The sequence below is a fragment of the Lissotriton helveticus genome, chromosome 1_1 (genome assembly GCF_964261635.1).
Source record: "Lissotriton helveticus chromosome 1_1, aLisHel1.1, whole genome shotgun sequence".
NCBI lineage: Eukaryota > Metazoa > Chordata > Amphibia > Caudata > Salamandridae > Lissotriton > Lissotriton helveticus.
The window spans coordinates 1903192373-1903211284 of record NC_136057.1 but is presented as its reverse complement, the minus strand read 5'-3'; positions in this window follow the sequence as shown (position 1 = coordinate 1903211284).

Below are 18912 nucleotides of genomic sequence, written 5' to 3'. Positions count from 1 at the left end.
CTGGCATTCCAGCCGTCTTCAGCCCGGCTTGCTTGAATCCAGTGGCAAAGTGAGCAAGGGACTCACGTCTGAGCATACCCTGCCACACTTATGGCGGCCAAAGCGGTACAAAAGGGGGTGGTGATGGACGGAGCATTTGAACCAATCAAACACTCACACCCAGTCAAAAGATCTGGGTTTAATCCATCACCGTTCTTTAGCCCACTCTGCCACCCCAGTTCAGACATGGCTATATGCAAATCAGTCTGACCCTGTGCCTCATGGGAACAGTCCAGCCCGAACTGCCAAGCCATGCCTTCCCTGGACCGGAAACAAGCTTCCGAGGACCAGTTTCTGGCATTCCACCCGTCTTCAGCCCGGCTTGCTTGAATCCAGTGGCAAAGTGAGCAAGGGACTCACGTCTGAGCATACCCTGCCACACATATGGCGGCCAAAGCGGTACAAAAGGGGGTGGTGATAGACGGAGCATTTGAACCAATCAAACACTCACACCCAGTCAAAAGATCTGGGTTTGATCCATCACCGTTCTTTAGCCCACTCTGCCACCCCAGTTCAGACATGGCTATATGCAAATCAGTCTGACCCTGTGCCTCATGGGAACAGTCCAGCCCGAACTGCCAAGCCATGCCTTCCCTGGACCGGAAACAAGCTTCCGAGGACCAGTTTTTGGCATTCCAGCCGTCTTCAGCCCGGCTTGCTTGAATCCAGTGGCAAAGTGAGCAAGGGACTCACGTCTGAGCATACCCTGCCACACTTATGGCGGCCAAAGTGGTACAAAAGGGGGTGGTGAAGGACGGAGCATTTGAACCAATCAAACACTCACACCCAGTCAAAAGGTCTGGGTTTGATCCATCACCGTTCTTTAGCCCACTCTGCCACCCCAGTTCAGACATGGCTATATGCAAATCAGTCTGACCCTGTGCCTCATGGGAACAGTCCAGCCCGAACTGCCAAGCCATGCCTTCCCTGGACCGGAAACAAGCTTCCGAGGAGCAGTTTCTGGCATTCCAGCCGTCTTCAGCCCGGCTTGCTTGAATCCAGTGGCAAAGTGAGCAAGGGACTCATGTCTGAGCATACCCTGCCACACTTGTGGTGGCCAAAGCGGTACAAAAGGGGGTGGTGATGGACGGAGCATTTGAACCAATCAAACACTCACACCCAGTCAAAAAGTCTGGGTTTGATCCATCACCGTTCTTTAGCCCACTCTGCCACCCCAGTTCAGACATGGCTATATGCAAATCAGTCTGACCCTGTGCCTCATGGGAACAGTCCAGCCCGAACTGCCAAGCCATGCCTTCCCTGGACCGGAAACAAGCTACAGAGGACCAGTTTCTGGCATTCCAGCCGTCTTCAGCCCGGCTTGCTTGAATCCAGTGGCAAAGTGAGCAAGGGACTCACGTCTGAGCATACCCTGCCACACTTGTGGCGGCCAAAGCGGTACAAAAGGGAGTGGTGATGGACGGAGCATTTGAACCAATCAAACACTCACACCCAGTCAAAAGGTCTGGGTTTGATCCATCACCGTTCTTTAGCCCACTCTGCCACCCTAGTTCAGACATGGCTATATGCAAATCAGTCTGACCCTGTGCCTCATGGGAACAGTCCAGCCCGAACTGCCAAGCCATGCCTTCCCTGGACCGGAAACAAGCTTCCGAGGACCAGTTTCTGGCATTCCAGCCGTCTTCAGCCCAGCTTGCTTGAATCCAGTGGCAAAGTGAGCAAGGGACTCACGTCTGAGCATACCCTGCCACACTTATGGCGGCCAAAGCGGTGCAAAAGGGAGTGGTGATGGACGGAGCATTTGAACCAATCAAACACTCACACCCAGTCAAAAGATCTGGGTTTGATCCATCACCGTTCTTTATCCCACTCTGCCACCCCAGTTCAGATATGGCTATATGCAAATCAGTCTGACCCTGTGCCTCATGGGAACAGTCCAGCCCGAACTGCCAAGCCATGCCTTCCCTGGACCGGAAACAAGCTACCGAGGACCAGTTTCTGGCATTCCAGCCGTCTTCAGCCCGGCTTGCTTGAATCCAGTGGCAAAGTGAGCAAGGGACTCACGTCTGAGCATACCCTGCCACACTTATGTCGGCCAAAGCGGTACAAAAGTGGGTGGTGATGGACGGAGCATTTGAACCAATCAAACACTCACACCCAGTCAAAAGATCTGGGTTTGATCCATCACCGTTCTTTAGCCCACTCTGCCACCCCAGTTCAGACATGGTTATATGCAAATCAGTCTGACCCTGTGCCTCATGGGAACAGTCCAGCCTGAACTGCCAAGCCATGCCTTCCCTGGACCGGAAACAAGCTACCGAGGACCAGTTTCTGGCATTCCAGCTGTCTTCAGCCCGGCTTGCTTGAATCCAGTGGTAAAGTGAGCAAGGGACTCACGTCTGAGCATACCCTGCCACACTTATGGCGGCCAAAGCGGTACAAAAGTGGGTGGTGATGGACGGAGCATTTGAACCAATCAAACACTCACACCCAGTCAAAAGATCTGGGTTTGATCCATCACCGTTCTTTATCCCACTCTGCCACCCCAGTTCAGACATGGCTATAGGCAAATCAGTCTGACCCTGTGCCTCATGGGAACAGTCCAGCCCGAACTGCCAAGCCATGCCTTCCCTGGACCGGAAACAAGCTTCCGAGGAGCAGTTTCTGGCATTCCAGCCGTCTTCAGCCCGGCTTGCTTGAATCCAGTGGCAAAGTGAGCAAGGGACTCACGTCTGAGCATACCCTCCCACACTTGTGGCGGCCAAAGCGGTACAAAAGGGGGTGGTGATGGACGGAGCATTTGAACCAATCAAACACTCACACCCAGTCAAAAGATCTGGGTTTGATCCATCACCGTTCTTTATCCCACTCTGCCACCCCAGTTCAGACATGGCTATAGGCAAATCAGTCTGACCCTGTGCCTCATGGGAACAGTCCAGCCCAAACTGCCAAGCCATGCCTTCCCTGGACCGGAAACAAGCTTCCGAGGAGCAGTTTCTGGCATTCCAGCCGTCTTCAGCCCGGCTTGCTTGAATCCAGTGGCAAAGTGAGCAAGGGACTCACGTCTGAGCATACCCTCCCACACTTGTGGCGGCCAAAGCGGTACAAAAGGGGGTGGTGATGGACGGAGCATTTGAACCAATCAAACACTCACACCCAGTCAAAAAGTCTGGGTTTGATCCATCACCGTTCTTTAGCCCACTCTGCCACCCCAGTTCAGACATGGCTATATGCAAATCAGTCTGACCCTGTGCCTCATGGGAACAGTCCAGCCCGAACTGCCAAGCCATGCCTTCCCTGGACCGGAAACAAGCTACAGAGGACCAGTTTCTGGCATTCCAGCCGTCTTCAGCCCGGCTTGCTTGAATCCAGTGGCAAAGTGAGCAAGGGACTCACGTCTGAGCATACCCTGCCACACTTGTGGCGGCCAAAGCGGTACAAAAGGGAGTGGTGATGGACGGAGCATTTGAACCAATCAAAAACTCACACCCAGTCAAAAGGTCTGGGTTTGATCCATCACCGTTCTTTAGCCCACTCTGCCACCCTAGTTCAGACATGGCTATATGCAAATCAGTCTGACCCTGTGCCTCATGGGAACAGTCATGCCCGAACTGCCAAGCCATGCCTTCCCTGGACCGGAAACAAGCTTCCGAGGACCAGTTTCTGGCATTCCAGCCGTCTTCAGCCCAGCTTGCTTGAATCCAGTGGCAAAGTGAGCAAGGGACTCACGTCTGAGCATACCCTGCCACACTTATGGCGGCCAAAGCGGTGCAAAAGGGAGTGGTGATGGACGGAGCATTTGAACCAATCAAACACTCACACCCAGTCAAAAGATCTGGGTTTGATCCATCACCGTTCTTTATCCCACTCTGCCACCCCAGTTCAGATATGGCTATATGCAAATCAGTCTGACCCTGTGCCTCATGGGAACAGTCCAGCCCGAACTGCCAAGCCATGCCTTCCCTGGACCGGAAACAAGCTACCGAGGACCAGTTTCTGGCATTCCAGCCGTCTTCAGCCCGGCTTGCTTGAATCCAGTGGCAAAGTGAGCAAGGGACTCACGTCTGAGCATACCCTGCCACACTTATGTCGGCCAAAGCGGTACAAAAGTGGGTGGTGATGGACGGAGCATTTGAACCAATCAAACACTCACACCCAGTCAAAAGATCTGGGTTTGATCCATCACCGTTCTTTAGCCCACTCTGCCACCCCAGTTCAGACATGGCTATATGCAAATCAGTCTGACCCTGTGCCTCATGGGAACAGTCCAGCCTGAACTGCCAAGCCATGCCTTCCCTGGACCGGAAACAAGCTACCGAGGACCAGTTTCTGGCATTCCAGCCGTCTTCAGCCCGGCTTGCTTGAATCCAGTGGTAAAGTGAGCAAGGGACTCACGTCTGAGCATACCCTGCCACACTTATGGCGGCCAAAGCGGTACAAAAGTGGGTGGTGATGGACGGAGCATTTGAACCAATCAAACACTCACACCCAGTCAAAAGATCTGGGTTTGATCCATCACCGTTCTTTATCCCACTCTGCCACCCCAGTTCAGACATGGCTATAGGCAAATCAGTCTGACCCTGTGCTTCATGGGAACAGTCCAGCCCGAACTGCCAAGCCATGCCTTCCCTGGACCGGAAACAAGCTTCCGAGGACCAGTTTCTGGCATTCCAGCCGTCTTCAGCCCGGCTTGCTTGAATCCAGTGGCAAAGTGAGCAAGGGACTCACGTCTGAGCATACCCTGCCACACATATGGCGGCCAAAGCGGTACAAAAGGGGGTGGTGATTGACGGAGTATTTGAACCAATCAAACACTCAAACCCAGTCAAAAGATCTGGGTTTGATCCATCACCGTTCTTTAGCCCACTCTGCCACCCCAGTTCAGACATGGCTATATGCAAATCAGTCTGACCCTGTGCCTCATGGGAACAGTCCAGCCCGAACTGCCAAGCCATGCCTTCCCTGGACCTCAAACAAGTTTCCGAGGACCAGTTTCTGGCATTCCAGCCGTCTTCAGCCCAGCTTGCTTGAATCCAGTGGCAAAGTGAGCAAGTTACTCACGTCTGAGCATACCCTGCCACACTTATGGCGGCCAAAGCGGTACAAAAGGGGGTGGTGATGGACGGAGCATTTGAACCAATCAAGCACTCACACCCAGTCAAAAGATCTGGGTTTGATCCATCACCGTTCTTTAGCCCACTCTGCCACCCCAGTATAGACATGGCTATATGCAAATCAGTCTGACCCTGTGCCTCATGGGAACAGTCCAGCCCGAACTGCCAAGCCATGCCTTCCCTGGACCGGAAACAAGCTACCGAGGACCAGTTTCTGGCATTCCAGCCGTCTTCAGCCCGGCTTGCTTGAATCCAGTGGCAAAGTGAGCAAGGGACTCACGTCTGAGCATACCCTGCCACACTTATGGCGGCCAAAGCGGTACAAAAGTGGGTGGTGATGGACGGAGCATTTGAACCAATCAAACACTCACACCCAGTCAAAAGATCTGGGTTTGATCCATCACCGTTCTTTAGTCCACTCTGCCACCCAGTTCAGACATGGCTATATGCAAATCAGTCTGACCCTGTGCCTCATGGGAACAGTCCAGCCTGAACTGCCAAGCCATGCCTTCCCTGGACCGGAAACAAGCTACCGAGGACCAGTTTCTGGCATTCCAGCTGTCTTCAGCCCGGCTTGCTTGAATCCAGTGGCAAAGTGAGCAAGGGACTCACGTCTGAGCATACCCTGCCACACATATGGCGGCCAAAGCGGTACACAAGGGGGTGGTGATTGACGGAGTATTTGAACCAATCAAACACTCAAACCCAGTCAAAAGATCTGGGTTTGATCCACCACCGTTCTTTAGCCCAAACTGCCACCCCAGTTCAGACATGGCTATATGCAAATCAGTCTGACCCTGTGCCTCATGGGAACAGTCCAGCCCGAACTGCCAAGCCATGCCTTCCCTGGACCGGAAACAAGCTTCCAAGGACCAGTTTCTGGCAATCCAGCCGTCTTCAGCCCGGCTTGCTTGAATCCAGTGGCAAAGTGAGCAAGGGACTCACGTCTGAGCATACCCTGTCACACTTATGGCGGCCAAAGCGGTACAAAAGGGGGTGGTGATGGACGGAGCATTTGAACCAATCAAACACTCACACCCAGTCAAAAGATATGGGTTTGATCCATCACCGTTCTTTAGCCCACTCTGCCACCCCAGTTCAGACATGGCTATATGCAAATCAGTCTGACCCTGTGCCTCATGGGAACAGTCCAGCCCGAACTGCCAAGCCATGCCTTCCCTGGACCTCAAACAAGTTTCCGAGGACCAGTTTCTGGCATTCCAGCCTTCTTCAGCCCAGCTTGCTTGAATCCAGTGGCAAAGTGAGCAAGTTACTCACGTCTGAGCATACCCTGCCACACTTATGGCGGCCAAAGCGGTACAAAAGGGGGTGGTGATGGACGGAGCATTTGAACCAATCAAGCACTCACACCCAGTCAAAAGATCTGGGTTTGATCCATCACCGTTCTTTAGCCCACTCTGCCACCCCAGTATAGACATGGCTAAATGCAAATCAGTCTGACCCTGTGCCTCATGGGAACAGTCCAGCCCGAACTGCCAAGCCATGCCTTCCCTGGACCGGAAACAAGCTTCCGAGGACCAGTTTCTGGCATTCCAGCCGGCTTCAGCCCGGCTTGCTTGAATTCAGTGGCAAAGTGAGCAAGGGACTCACGTCTGAGCATACCCTGCCACACTTATGGCGGCCAAAGCGGTACAAAAGTGGGTGGTGATGGACGGAGCATTTGAACCAATCAAACACTCACACCCAGTCAAAAGATCTGGGTTTGATCCATCACCGTTCTTTAGCCCACTCTGCCACCCCAGTTCAGACATGGCTATATGCAAATCAGTCTGACCCTGTGCCTCATGGGAACAGTCCAGCCTGAACTGCCAAGCCATGCCTTCCCTGGACCGGAAACAAGCTACCGAGGACCAGTTTCTGGCATTCCAGCTGTCTTCAGCCCGGCTTGCTTGAATCCAGTGGCAAAGTGAGCAAGGGACTCACGTCTGAGCATACCCTGCCACACTTATGGCGGCCAAAGCGGTACAAAAGTGGGTGGTGATGGACGGAGCATTTGAACCAATCAAACACTCACACCCAGTCAAAAGATCTGGGTTTGATCCATCACCGTTCTTTATCCCACTCTGCCACCCCAGTTCAGACATGGCTATAGGCAAATCAGTCTGACCCTGTGCCTCATGGGAACAGTCCAGCCCGAACTGCCAAGCCATGCCTTCCCTGGACCGGAAACAAGCTACCGAGGACCAGTTTCTGGCATTCCAGCCGTCTTCAGCCCGGCTTGCTTGAATCCAGTGGCAAAGTGAGCAAGGGACTCACGTCTGAGCATACCCTGCCACACTTATGGCGGCCAAAGCGGTACAAAAGGGGGTGGTGATGGGCGGAGCATTTGAACCAATCAAACACTCACACCCAGTCAAAAGATCTGGGTTTGATCCATCACCGTTCTTTAGCCCACTCTGCCACCCCAGTTCAGACATGGCTATATGCAAATCAGTCTGACCCAGTGCCTCATGGAAACAGTCCAGCCCGAACTGCCAAGCCATGCCTTCCCTGGACCGGAAACAAGCTTCCGAGGACCAGTTTCTGGCATTCCAGCCGTCTTCAGCCCGGCTTGCTTGAATCCAGTGGCAAAGTGAGCAAGGGACTCACGTCTGAGCATACCCTGCCACACGTATGGCGGCCAAAGCGGTACAAAAGGGGGTGGTGATGGACGGAGCATTTGAACCAATCAAACACTCAAACCCAGTCAAAAGATCTGGGTTTGATCCATCACCGTTCTTTAGCCCACTCTGCCACCCCAGTTCAGACATGGCTATATGCAAATCAGTCTGAACCTGTGCCTCATGGGAACAGTCCAGCCCGAACTGCCAAGCCATGCCTTCCCTGGACCGGAAACAAGCTTCCGAGGACCAGTTTCTGGCATTCCAGCCGTCTTCAGCCCGGCTTGCTTGAATCCAGTGGCAAAGTGAGCAAGGGACTCACGTCTGAGCATACCCTGCCACACTTATGGCGGCCAAAGCGGTACAAAAGAGGGTGGTGATGGACAGAGCATTTGAACCAATCAAACACTCACACCCAGTCAAAAGATCTGGGTTTGATCCATCACCGTTCTTTAGCCCACTCTGCCACCCCAGTTAAGACATGGCTATATGCAAATCAGTCTGACCCTGTGCCTCATGGGAACAGTCCAGCCCGAACTGCCAAGCCATGCCTTCCCTGAACCGGAAACAAGCTACCGAGGACCAGTTTCTGGCATTCCAGCCGTCTTCAGCCCGGCTTGCTTGAATCCAGTGGCAAAGTGAGCAAGGGACTCACGTCTGAGCATACCCTGCCACACTTATGGCAGCCAAAGCGGTACAAAAGTGGGTGGTGATGGACGGAGCATTTGAACCAATCAAACACTCACACCCAGTCAAAAGATCTGGGTTTGATCCTTCACCGTTCTTTAGCCCACTCTGCCACCCCAGTTCAGACATGGCTATATGCAAATCAGTCTGACCCTGTGCCTCATGGGAACAGTCCAGCCTGAACTGCCAAGCCATGCCTTCCCTGGACCGGAAACAAGCTACCGAGGACCAGTTTCTGGCATTCCAGCTGTCTTCAGCCCGGCTTGCTTGAATCCAGTGGCAAAGTGAGCAAGGGACTCACGTCTGAGCATACCCTGTCACACTTATGGCGGCCAAAGCGGTACAAAAGGGGGTGGTGATGGACGGAGCATTTGAACCAATCAAACACTCACACCCAGTCAAAAGATATGGGTTTGATCCATCACCGTTCTTTAGCCCACTCTGCCACCCCAGTTCAGACATGGCTATATGCAAATCAGTCTGACCCTGTGCCTCATGGGAACAGTCCAGCCCGAACTGCCAAGCCATGCCTTCCCTGGACCGGAAACAAGCTACCGAGGACCAGTTTCTGGCATTCCAGCCGTCTTCAGCCCGGCTTGCTTGAATCCAGTGGCAAAGTGAGCAAGGGACTCACGTCTGAGCATACCCTGCCACACTTATGGCGGCCAAAGCGGTACAAAAGTGGGTGGTGATGGACGGAGCATTTGAACCAATCAAACACTCACACCCAGTCAAAAGATCTGGGTTTGATCCATCACCGTTCTTTAGCCCACTCTGCCACCCCAGTTCAGACATGGCTATATGCAAATCAGTCTGACCCTGTGCCTCATGGGAACAGTCCAGCCTGAACTGCCAAGCCATGCCTTCCCTGGACCGGAAACAAGCTACCGAGGACCAGTTTCTGGCATTCCAGCTGTCTTCAGCCCGGCTTGCTTGAATCCAGTGGCAAAGTGAGCAAGGGACTCACGTCTGAGCATACCCTGCCACACATATGGCGGCCAAAGCGGTACACAAGGGGGTGGTGATTGACGGAGTATTTGAACCAATCAAACACTCAAACCCAGTCAAAAGATCTGGGTTTGATCCACCACCGTTCTTTAGCCCACTCTGCCACCCCAGTTCAGACATGGCTATATGCAAATCAGTCTGACCCTGTGCCTCATGGGAACAGTCCAGCCCGAACTGCCAAGCCATGCCTTCCCTGGACCGGAAACAAGCTTCCAAGGACCAGTTTCTGGCAATCCAGCCGTCTTCAGCCCGGCTTGCTTGAATCCAGTGGCAAAGTGAGCAAGGGACTCACGTCTGAGCATACCCTGTCACACTTATGGCGGCCAAAGCGGTACAAAAGGGGGTGGTGATGGACGGAGCATTTGAACCAATCAAACACTCACACCCAGTCAAAAGATATGGGTTTGATCCATCACCGTTCTTTAGCCCACTCTGCCACCCCAGTTCAGACATGGCTATATGCAAATCAGTCTGACCCTGTGCCTCATGGGAACAGTCCAGCCCGAACTGCCAAGCCATGCCTTCCCTGGACCTCAAACAAGTTTCCGAGGACCAGTTTCTGGCATTCCAGCCTTCTTCAGCCCAGCTTGCTTGAATCCAGTGGCAAAGTGAGCAAGTTACTCACGTCTGAGCATACCCTGCCACACTTATGGCGGCCAAAGCGGTACAAAAGGGGGTGGTGATGGACGGAGCATTTGAACCAATCAAGCACTCACACCCAGTCAAAAGATCTGGGTTTGATCCATCACCGTTCTTTAGCCCACTCTGCCACCCCAGTATAGACATGGCTAAATGCAAATCAGTCTGACCCTGTGCCTCATGGGAACAGTCCAGCCCAAACTGCCAAGCCATGCCTTCCCTGGACCGGAAACAAGCTTCCGAGGACCAGTTTCTGGCATTCCAGCCGGCTTCAGCCCGGCTTGCTTGAATTCAGTGGCAAAGTGAGCAAGGGACTCACGTCTGAGCATACCCTGCCACACTTATGGCGGCCAAAGCGGTACAAAAGTGGGTGGTGATGGACGGAGCATTTGAACCAATCAAACACTCACACCCAGTCAAAAGATCTGGGTTTGATCCATCACCGTTCTTTAGCCCACTCTGCCACCCCAGTTCAGACATGGCTATATGCAAATCAGTCTGACCCTGTGCCTCATGGGAACAGTCCAGCCTGAACTGCCAAGCCATGCCTTCCCTGGACCGGAAACAAGCTACCGAGGACCAGTTTCTGGCATTCCAGCCGTCTTCAGCCCGGCTTGCTTGAATCCAGTGGCAAAGTGAGCAAGGGACTCACGTCTGAGCATACCCTGCCACACTTATGGCGGCCAAAGCGGTACAAAAGGGGGTGGTGATGGGCGGAGCATTTGAACCAATCAAACACTCACACCCAGTCAAAAGATCTGGGTTTGATCCATCACCGTTCTTTAGCCCACTCTGCCACCCCAGTTCAGACATGGCTATATGCAAATCAGTCTGACCAAGTGCCTCATGGAAACAGTCCAGCCCGAACTGCCAAGCCATGCCTTCCCTGGACCGGAAACAAGCTTCCGAGGACCAGTTTCTGGCATTCCAGCCGTCTTCAGCCCGGCTTGCTTGAATCCAGTGGCAAAGTGAGCAAGGGACTCACGTCTGAGCATACCCTGCCACACGTATGGCGGCCGAAGCGGTACAAAAGGGGGTGGTGATGGACGGAGCATTTGAACCAATCACACACTCAAACCCAGTCAAAAGATCTGGGTTTGATCCATCACCGTTCTTTAGCCCACTCTGCCACCCCAGTTCAGACATGGCTATATGCAAATCAGTCTGAACCTGTGCCTCATGGAAACAGTCCAGCCCGAACTGCCAAGCCATGCCTTCCCTGGACCGGAAACAAGCTTCCGAGGACCAGTTTCTGGCATTCCAGCCGTCTTCAGCCCGGCTTGCTTGAATCCAGTGGCAAAGTGAGCAAGGGACTCACGTCTGAGCATACCCTGCCACACTTATGGCGGCCAAAGCGGTACAAAAGAGGGTGGTGATGGACAGAGCATTTGAACCAATCAAACACTCACACCCAGTCAAAAGATCTGGGTTTGATCCATCACCGTTCTTTAGCCCACTCTGCCACCCCAGTTAAGACATGGCTATATGCAAATCAGTCTGACCCTGTGCCTCATGGGAACAGTCCAGCCCGAACTGCCAAGCCATGCCTTCCCTGAACCGGAAACAAGCTACCGAGGACCAGTTTCTGGCATTCCAGCCGTCTTCAGCCCGGCTTGCTTGAATCCAGTGGCAAAGTGAGCAAGGGACTCACGTCTGAGCATACCCTGCCACACTTATGGCGGCCAAAGCGGTACAAAAGTGGGTGGTGATGGACGGAGCATTTGAACCAATCAAACACTCACACCCAGTCAAAAGATCTGGGTTTGATCCTTCACCGTTCTTTAGCCCACTCTGCCACCCCAGTTCAGACATGGCTATATGCAAATCAGTCTGACCCTGTGCCTCATGGGAACAGTCCAGCCTGAACTGCCAAGCCATGCCTTCCCTGGACCGGAAACAAGCTACCGAGGACCAGTTTCTGGCATTCCAGCTGTCTTCAGCCCGGCTTGCTTGAATGTAAATGTATGTAAATGTATAGGCATTTATATAGCGCACTACTTACCCGTAGGGTCCCAAGGCGCTTCGACCGCTGCGAAACCCTTCCTGGCTTCCCTGAGAGATGGTCCCTTAATGGGTATCTCCAGGGTGAGACCAGGCATCCCCGGCGGTCTGGTGGGGCCGTTAGTGAAGATGAGGCAAGCTAATGCCCAGAGTTGCCGAGTGTGAACGCTGATCAGAGTGGGCACCGAGGCGAGAGAATTATCGAGTCTGCTGACCCTGGTCCAGAAACCTGCCGCGCCGGGAATCGAACCCTGGTCCCGGGCCGTCCTCTGCTCTCGGGTCTGCCGCCTCTAACCAGTGAGCCACACTACTTCACTATCCAGTGGCAAAGTGAGCAAGGGACTCACGTCTGAGCATACCCTGTCACACTTATGGCGGCCAAAGCGGTACAAAAGGGGGTGGTGATGGACGGAGCATTTGAACCAATCAAACACTCACACCCAGTCAAAAGATATGGGTTTGATCCATCACCGTTCTTTAGCCCACTCTGCCACCCCAGTTCAGACATGGCTATATGCAAATCAGTCTGACCCTGTGCCTCATGGGAACAGTCCAGCCCGAACTGCCAAGCCATGCCTTCCCTGGACCTCAAACAAGTTTCCGAGGACCAGTTTCTGGCATTCCAGCCGTCTTCAGCCCAGCTTGCTCGAATCCAGTGGCAAAGTGAGCAAGTGACTCACGTCTGAGCATACCCTGCCACACTTATGGCGGCCAAAGCGGTACAAAAGGGGGTGGTGATGGACGGAGCATTTGAACCAATCAAGCACTCACACCCAGTCAAAAGATCTGGGTTTGATCCATCACCGTTCTTTAGCCCACTCTGCCACCCCAGTTCAGACATGGCTATATGCAAATCAGTCTGAGCCTGTGCCTCATGGGAACAGTCCAGCCCGAACTGCCAAGCCATGCCTTCCCTGGACCGGAAACAAGCTTCCGAGGACCAGTTTCTGGCATTCCAGCCGGCTTCTGCCCGGCTTGCTTGAATCCAGTGGCAAAGTGAGCAAGGGACTCACGTCTGAGCATACCCTGCCACACTTATGGCGGCCAAAGCGGTACAAAAGGGGGTGGTGATGGACGGAGCATTTGAACCAATCAAACACTCACACCCAGTCAAAAGATCTGGGTTTGATCCATCACCGTTCTTTAGCCCACTCTGGCACCCCAGTTCAGACATGGCTATATGCAAATCAGTCTGAACCTGTGCCTCATGGGAACAGTCCAGCCCGAACTGCCAAGCCATGCCTTCCCTGGACCGGAAACAAGCTTCCGAGGACCAGTTTCTGGCATTCCAGCCGTCTTCAGCCCGGCTTGCTTGAATCCAGTGGCAAAGTGAGCAAGGGACTCACGTCTGAGCACACCCTGCCACACTTATGGCGGCCAAAGCGGTACAAAAGAGGGTGGTGATGGACAGAGCATTTGAACCAATCAAACACTCAAACCCAGTCAAAAGATCTGGGTTTGATCCATCACCGTTCTTTAGCCCACTCTGCCACCCCAGTTCAGACATGGCTATATGCAAATCAGTCTGACCCTGTGCCTCATGGGAACAGTCCAGCCCGAACTGCCAAGCCATGCCTTCCCTGGACCGGAAACAAGCTACCGAGGACCAGTTTCTGGCATTCCAGCCGTCTTCAGCCCGGCTTGCTTGAATCCAGTGGCAAAGTGAGCAAGGGACTCACGTCTGAGCATACCCTGCCACACTTATGGCGGCCAAAGCGGTACAAAAGTGGGTGGTGATGGACGGAGCATTTGAACCAATCAAACACTCACACCCAGTCAAAAGATCTGGGTTTGATCCTTCACCGTTCTTTAGCCCACTCTGCCACCCCAGTTCAGACATGGCTATATGCAAATCAGTCTGACCCTGTGCCTCATGGGAACAGTCCAGCCTGAACTGCCAAGCCATGCCTTCCCTGGACCGGAAACAAGCTACCGAGGACCAGTTTCTGGCATTCCAGCTGTCTTCAGCCCGGCTTGCTTGAATCCAGTGGCAAAGTGAGCAAGGGACTCACGTCTGAGCATACCCTGTCACACTTATGGCGGCCAAAGCGGTACAAAAGGGGGTGGTGATGGACGGAGCATTTGAACCAATCAAACACTCACACCCAGTCAAAAGATCTGGGTTTGATCCATCACCGTTCTTTAGCCCACTCTGCCACCCCAGTTCAGACATGGCTATATGCAAATCAGTCTGACCCAGTGCCTCATGGAAACAGTCCAGCCCGAACTGCCAAGCCATGCCTTCCCTGGACCGGAAACAAGCTTCCGAGGACCAGTTTCTGGCATTCCAGCCGTCTTCAGCCCGGCTTGCTTGAATCCAGTGGCAAAGTGAGCAAGGGACTCACGTCTGAGCATACCCTGCCACACGTATGGCGGCCAAAGCGGTACAAAAGGGGGTGGTGATGGACGGAGCATTTGAACCAATCAAACACTCAAACCCAGTCAAAAGATCTGGGTTTGATCCATCACCGTTCTTTAGCCCACTCTGCCACCCCAGTTCAGACATGGCTATATGCAAATCAGTCTGAACCTGTGCCTCATCGGAACAGTCCAGCCCGAACTGCCAAGCCATGCCTTCCCTGGACCGGAAACAAGCTTCCGAGGACCAGTTTCTGGCATTCCAGCCGTCTTCAGCCCGGCTTGCTTGAATCCAGTGGCAAAGTGAGCAAGGGACTCACGTCTGAGCATACCCTGCCACACTTATGGCGGCCAAAGCGGTACAAAAGAGGGTGGTGATGGACAGAGCATTTGAACCAATCAAACACTCACACCCAGTCAAAAGATCTGGGTTTGATCCATCACCGTTCTTTAGCCCACTCTGCCACCCCAGTTAAGACATGGCTATATGCAAATCAGTCTGACCCTGTGCCTCATGGGAACAGTCCAGCCCGAACTGCCAAGCCATGCCTTCCCTGGACCGGAAACAAGCTACCGAGGACCAGTTTCTGGCATTCCAGCCGTCTTCAGCCCGGCTTGCTTGAATCCAGTGGCAAAGTGAGCAAGGGACTCACGTCTGAGCATACCCTGCCACACTTATGGCGGCCAAAGCGGTACAAAAGTGGGTGGTGATGGACGGAGCATTTGAACCAATCAAACACTCACACCCAGTCAAAAGATCTGGGTTTGATCCTTCACCGTTCTTTAGCCCACTCTGCCACCCCAGTTCAGACATGGCTATATGCAAATCAGTCTGACCCTGTGCCTCATGGGAACAGTCCAGCCTGAACTGCCAAGCCATGCCTTCCCTGGACCGGAAACAAGCTACCGAGGACCAGTTTCTGGCATTCCAGCTGTCTTCAGCCCGGCTTGCTTGAATCCAGTGGCAAAGTGAGCAAGGGACTCACGTCTGAGCATACCCTGTCACACTTATGGCGGCCAAAGCGGTACAAAAGGGGGTGGTGATGGACGGAGCATTTGAACCAATCAAACACTCACACCCAGTCAAAAGATATGGGTTTGATCCATCACCGTTCTTTAGCCCACTCTGCCACCCCAGTTCAGACATGGCTATATGCAAATCAGTCTGACCCTGTGCCTCATGGGAACAGTCCAGCCCGAACTGCCAAGCCATGCCTTCCCTGGACCTCAAACAAGTTTCCGAGGACCAGTTTCTGGCATTCCAGCCGTCTTCAGCCCAGCTTGCTCGAATCCAGTGGCAAAGTGAGCAAGTGACTCACGTCTGAGCGTACCCTGCCACACTTATGGCGGCCAAAGCGGTACAAAAGGGGGTGGTGATGGACGGAGCATTTGAACCAATCAAGCACTCACACCCAGTCAAAAGATCTGGGTTTGATCCATCACCGTTCTTTAGCCCACTCTGCCACCCCAGTTCAGACATGGCTATATGCAAATCAGTCTGACCCTGTGCCTCATGGGAACAGTCCAGCCCGAACTGCCAAGCCATGCCTTCCCTGGACCGGAAACAAGCTTCCGAGGACCAGTTTCTGGCATTCCAGCCGGCTTCTGCCCGGCTTGCTTGAATCCAGTGGCAAAGTGAGCAAGGGACTCACGTCTGAGCATACCCTGCCACACTTATGGCGGCCAAAGCGGTACAAAAGGGGGTGGTGATGGACGGAGCATTTGAACCAATCAAACACTCACACCCAGTCAAAAGATCTGGGTTTGATCCATCACCGTTCTTTAGCCCACCCTGCCACCCCAGTTCAGACATGGCTATATGCAAATCAGTCTGAACCTGTGCCTCATGGGAACAGTCCAGCCCGAACTGCCAAGCCATGCCTTCCCTGGACCGGAAACAAGCTTCCGAGGACCAGTTTCTGGCATTCCAGCCGTCTTCAGCCCGGCTTGCTTGAATCCAGTGGCAAAGTGAGCAAGGGACTCACGTCTGAGCATACCCTGCCACACTTATGGCGGCCAAAGCGGTACAAAAGAGGGTGGTGATGGACAGAGCATTTGAACCAATCAAACACTCAAACCCAGTCAAAAGATCTGGGTTTGATCCATCACCGTTCTTTAGCCCACTCTGCCACCCCAGTTCAGACATGGCTATATGCAAATCAGTCTGACCCTGTGCCTCATGGGAACAGTCCAGCCCGAACTGCCAAGCCATGCCTTCCCTGGACCGGAAACAAGCTACCGAGGACCAGTTTCTGGCATTCCAGCCGTCTTCAGCCCGGCTTGCTTGAATCCAGTGGCAAAGTGAGCAAGGGACTCACGTCTGAGCATACCCTGCCACACTTATGGCGGCCAAAGCGGTACAAAAGTGGGTGGTGATGGACGGAGCATTTGAACCAATCAAACACTCACACCCAGTCAAAAGATCTGGGTTTGATCCTTCACCGTTCTTTAGCCCACTCTGCCACCCCAGTTCAGACATGGCTATATGCAAATCAGTCTGACCCTGTGCCTCATGGGAACAGTCCAGCCTGAACTGCCAAGCCATGCCTTCCCTGGACCGGAAACAAGCTACCGAGGACCAGTTTCTGGCATTCCAGCTGTCTTCAGCCCGGCTTGCTTGAATCCAGTGGCAAAGTGAGCAAGGGACTCACGTCTGAGCATACCCTGTCACACTTATGGCGGCCAAAGCGGTACAAAAGGGGGTGGTGATGGACGGAGCATTTGAACCAATCAAACACTCACACCCAGTCAAAAGATATGGGTTTGATCCATCACCGTTCTTTAGCCCACTCTGCCACCCCAGTTCAGACATGGCTATATGCAAATCAGTCTGACCCTGTGCCTCATGGGAACATTCCAGCCCGAACTGCCAAGCCATGCCTTCCCTGGACCTCAAACAAGTTTCCGAGGACCAGTTTTTGGCATTCCAGCCGTCTTCAGCCCAGCTTGCTTGAATCCAGTGGCAAAGTGAGCAAGTGACTCACGTCTGAGCATACCCTGCCACACTTATGGCGGCCAAAGCGGTACAAAAGGGGGTGGTGATGGACGGAGCATTTGAACCAATCAAGCACTCACACCCAGTCAAAAGATCTGGGTTTGATCCATCACCGTTCTTTAGCCCACTCTGCCACCCCAGTTCAGACATGGCTATATGCAAATCAGTCTGACCCTGTGCTTCATGGGAACAGTCCAGCCCGAACTGCCAAGCCATGCCTTCCCTGGACCGGAAACAAGCTTCCGAGGACCAGTTTCTGGCATTCCAGCCGGCTTCAGCCCGGCTTGCTTGAATCCAGTTGCAAAGTGAGCAAGGGACTCACGTCTGAGCATACCCTGCCACACTTATGGCGGCCAAAGCGGTACAAAAGGGGGTGGTGATGGACGGAGCATTTGAACCAATCAAACACTCACACCCAGTCAAAAGATCTGGGTTTGATCCATCACCGTTCTTTAGCCCACTCTGCCACCCCAGTTCAGACATGGCTATATGCAAATCAGTCTGAACCTGTGCCTCATGGGAACAGTCCAGCCCGAACTGCCAAGCCATGCCTTCCCTGGACCGGAAACAAGCTTCCGAGGACCAGTTTCTGGCATTCCAGCCGTCTTCAGCCCGGCTTGCTTGAATCCAGTGGCAAAGTGAGCAAGGGACTCACGTCTGAGCATACCCTGCCACACTTATGGCGGCCAAAGCGGTACAAAAGAGGGTGGTGATGGACAGAGCATTTGAACCAATCAAACACTCACACCCAGTCAAAAGATCTGGGTTTGATCCATCACCGTTCTTTAGCCCACTCTGCCACCCCAGTTCAGACATGGCTATATGCAAATCAGTCTGACCCTGTGCCTCATGGGAAAAGTCCAGCCCGAACTGCCAAGCCATGCCTTCCCTGGACCGGAAACAAGCTACCGAGGACCAGTTTCTGGCATTCCAGCCATCTTCAGCCCGGCTTGCTTGAATCCAGTGGTAAAGTGAGCAAGGGACTCACGTCTGAGCATACCCTGCCACACTTATGGCGGCCAAAGCGGTACAAAAGTGGGTGGTGATGACGGAGCATTTGAACCAATCAAACACTCACACCCAGTCAAAAGATCTGGGTTTGATCCATCACCGTTCTTTAGCCCACTCTGCCACCCCAGTTCAGACATGGCTATATGCAAATCAGTCTGACCCTGTGCCTCATGGGAACAGTCCAGCCTGAACTGCCAAGCCATGCCTTCCCTGGACCGGAAACAAGCTACCGAGGACCAGTTTCTGGCATTCCAGCTGTCTTCAGCCCGGCTTGCTTGAATCCAGTGGCAAAGTGAGCAAGGGACTCACGTCTGAGCATACCCTGCCACACTTATGGCGGCCAAAGCGGTACAAAAGTGGGTGGTGATGGACGGAGCATTTGAACCAATCAAACACTCACACCCAGTCAAAAGATCTGGGTTTGATCCATCACCGTTCTTTATCCCACTCTGCCACCCCAGTTCAGACATGGCTATAG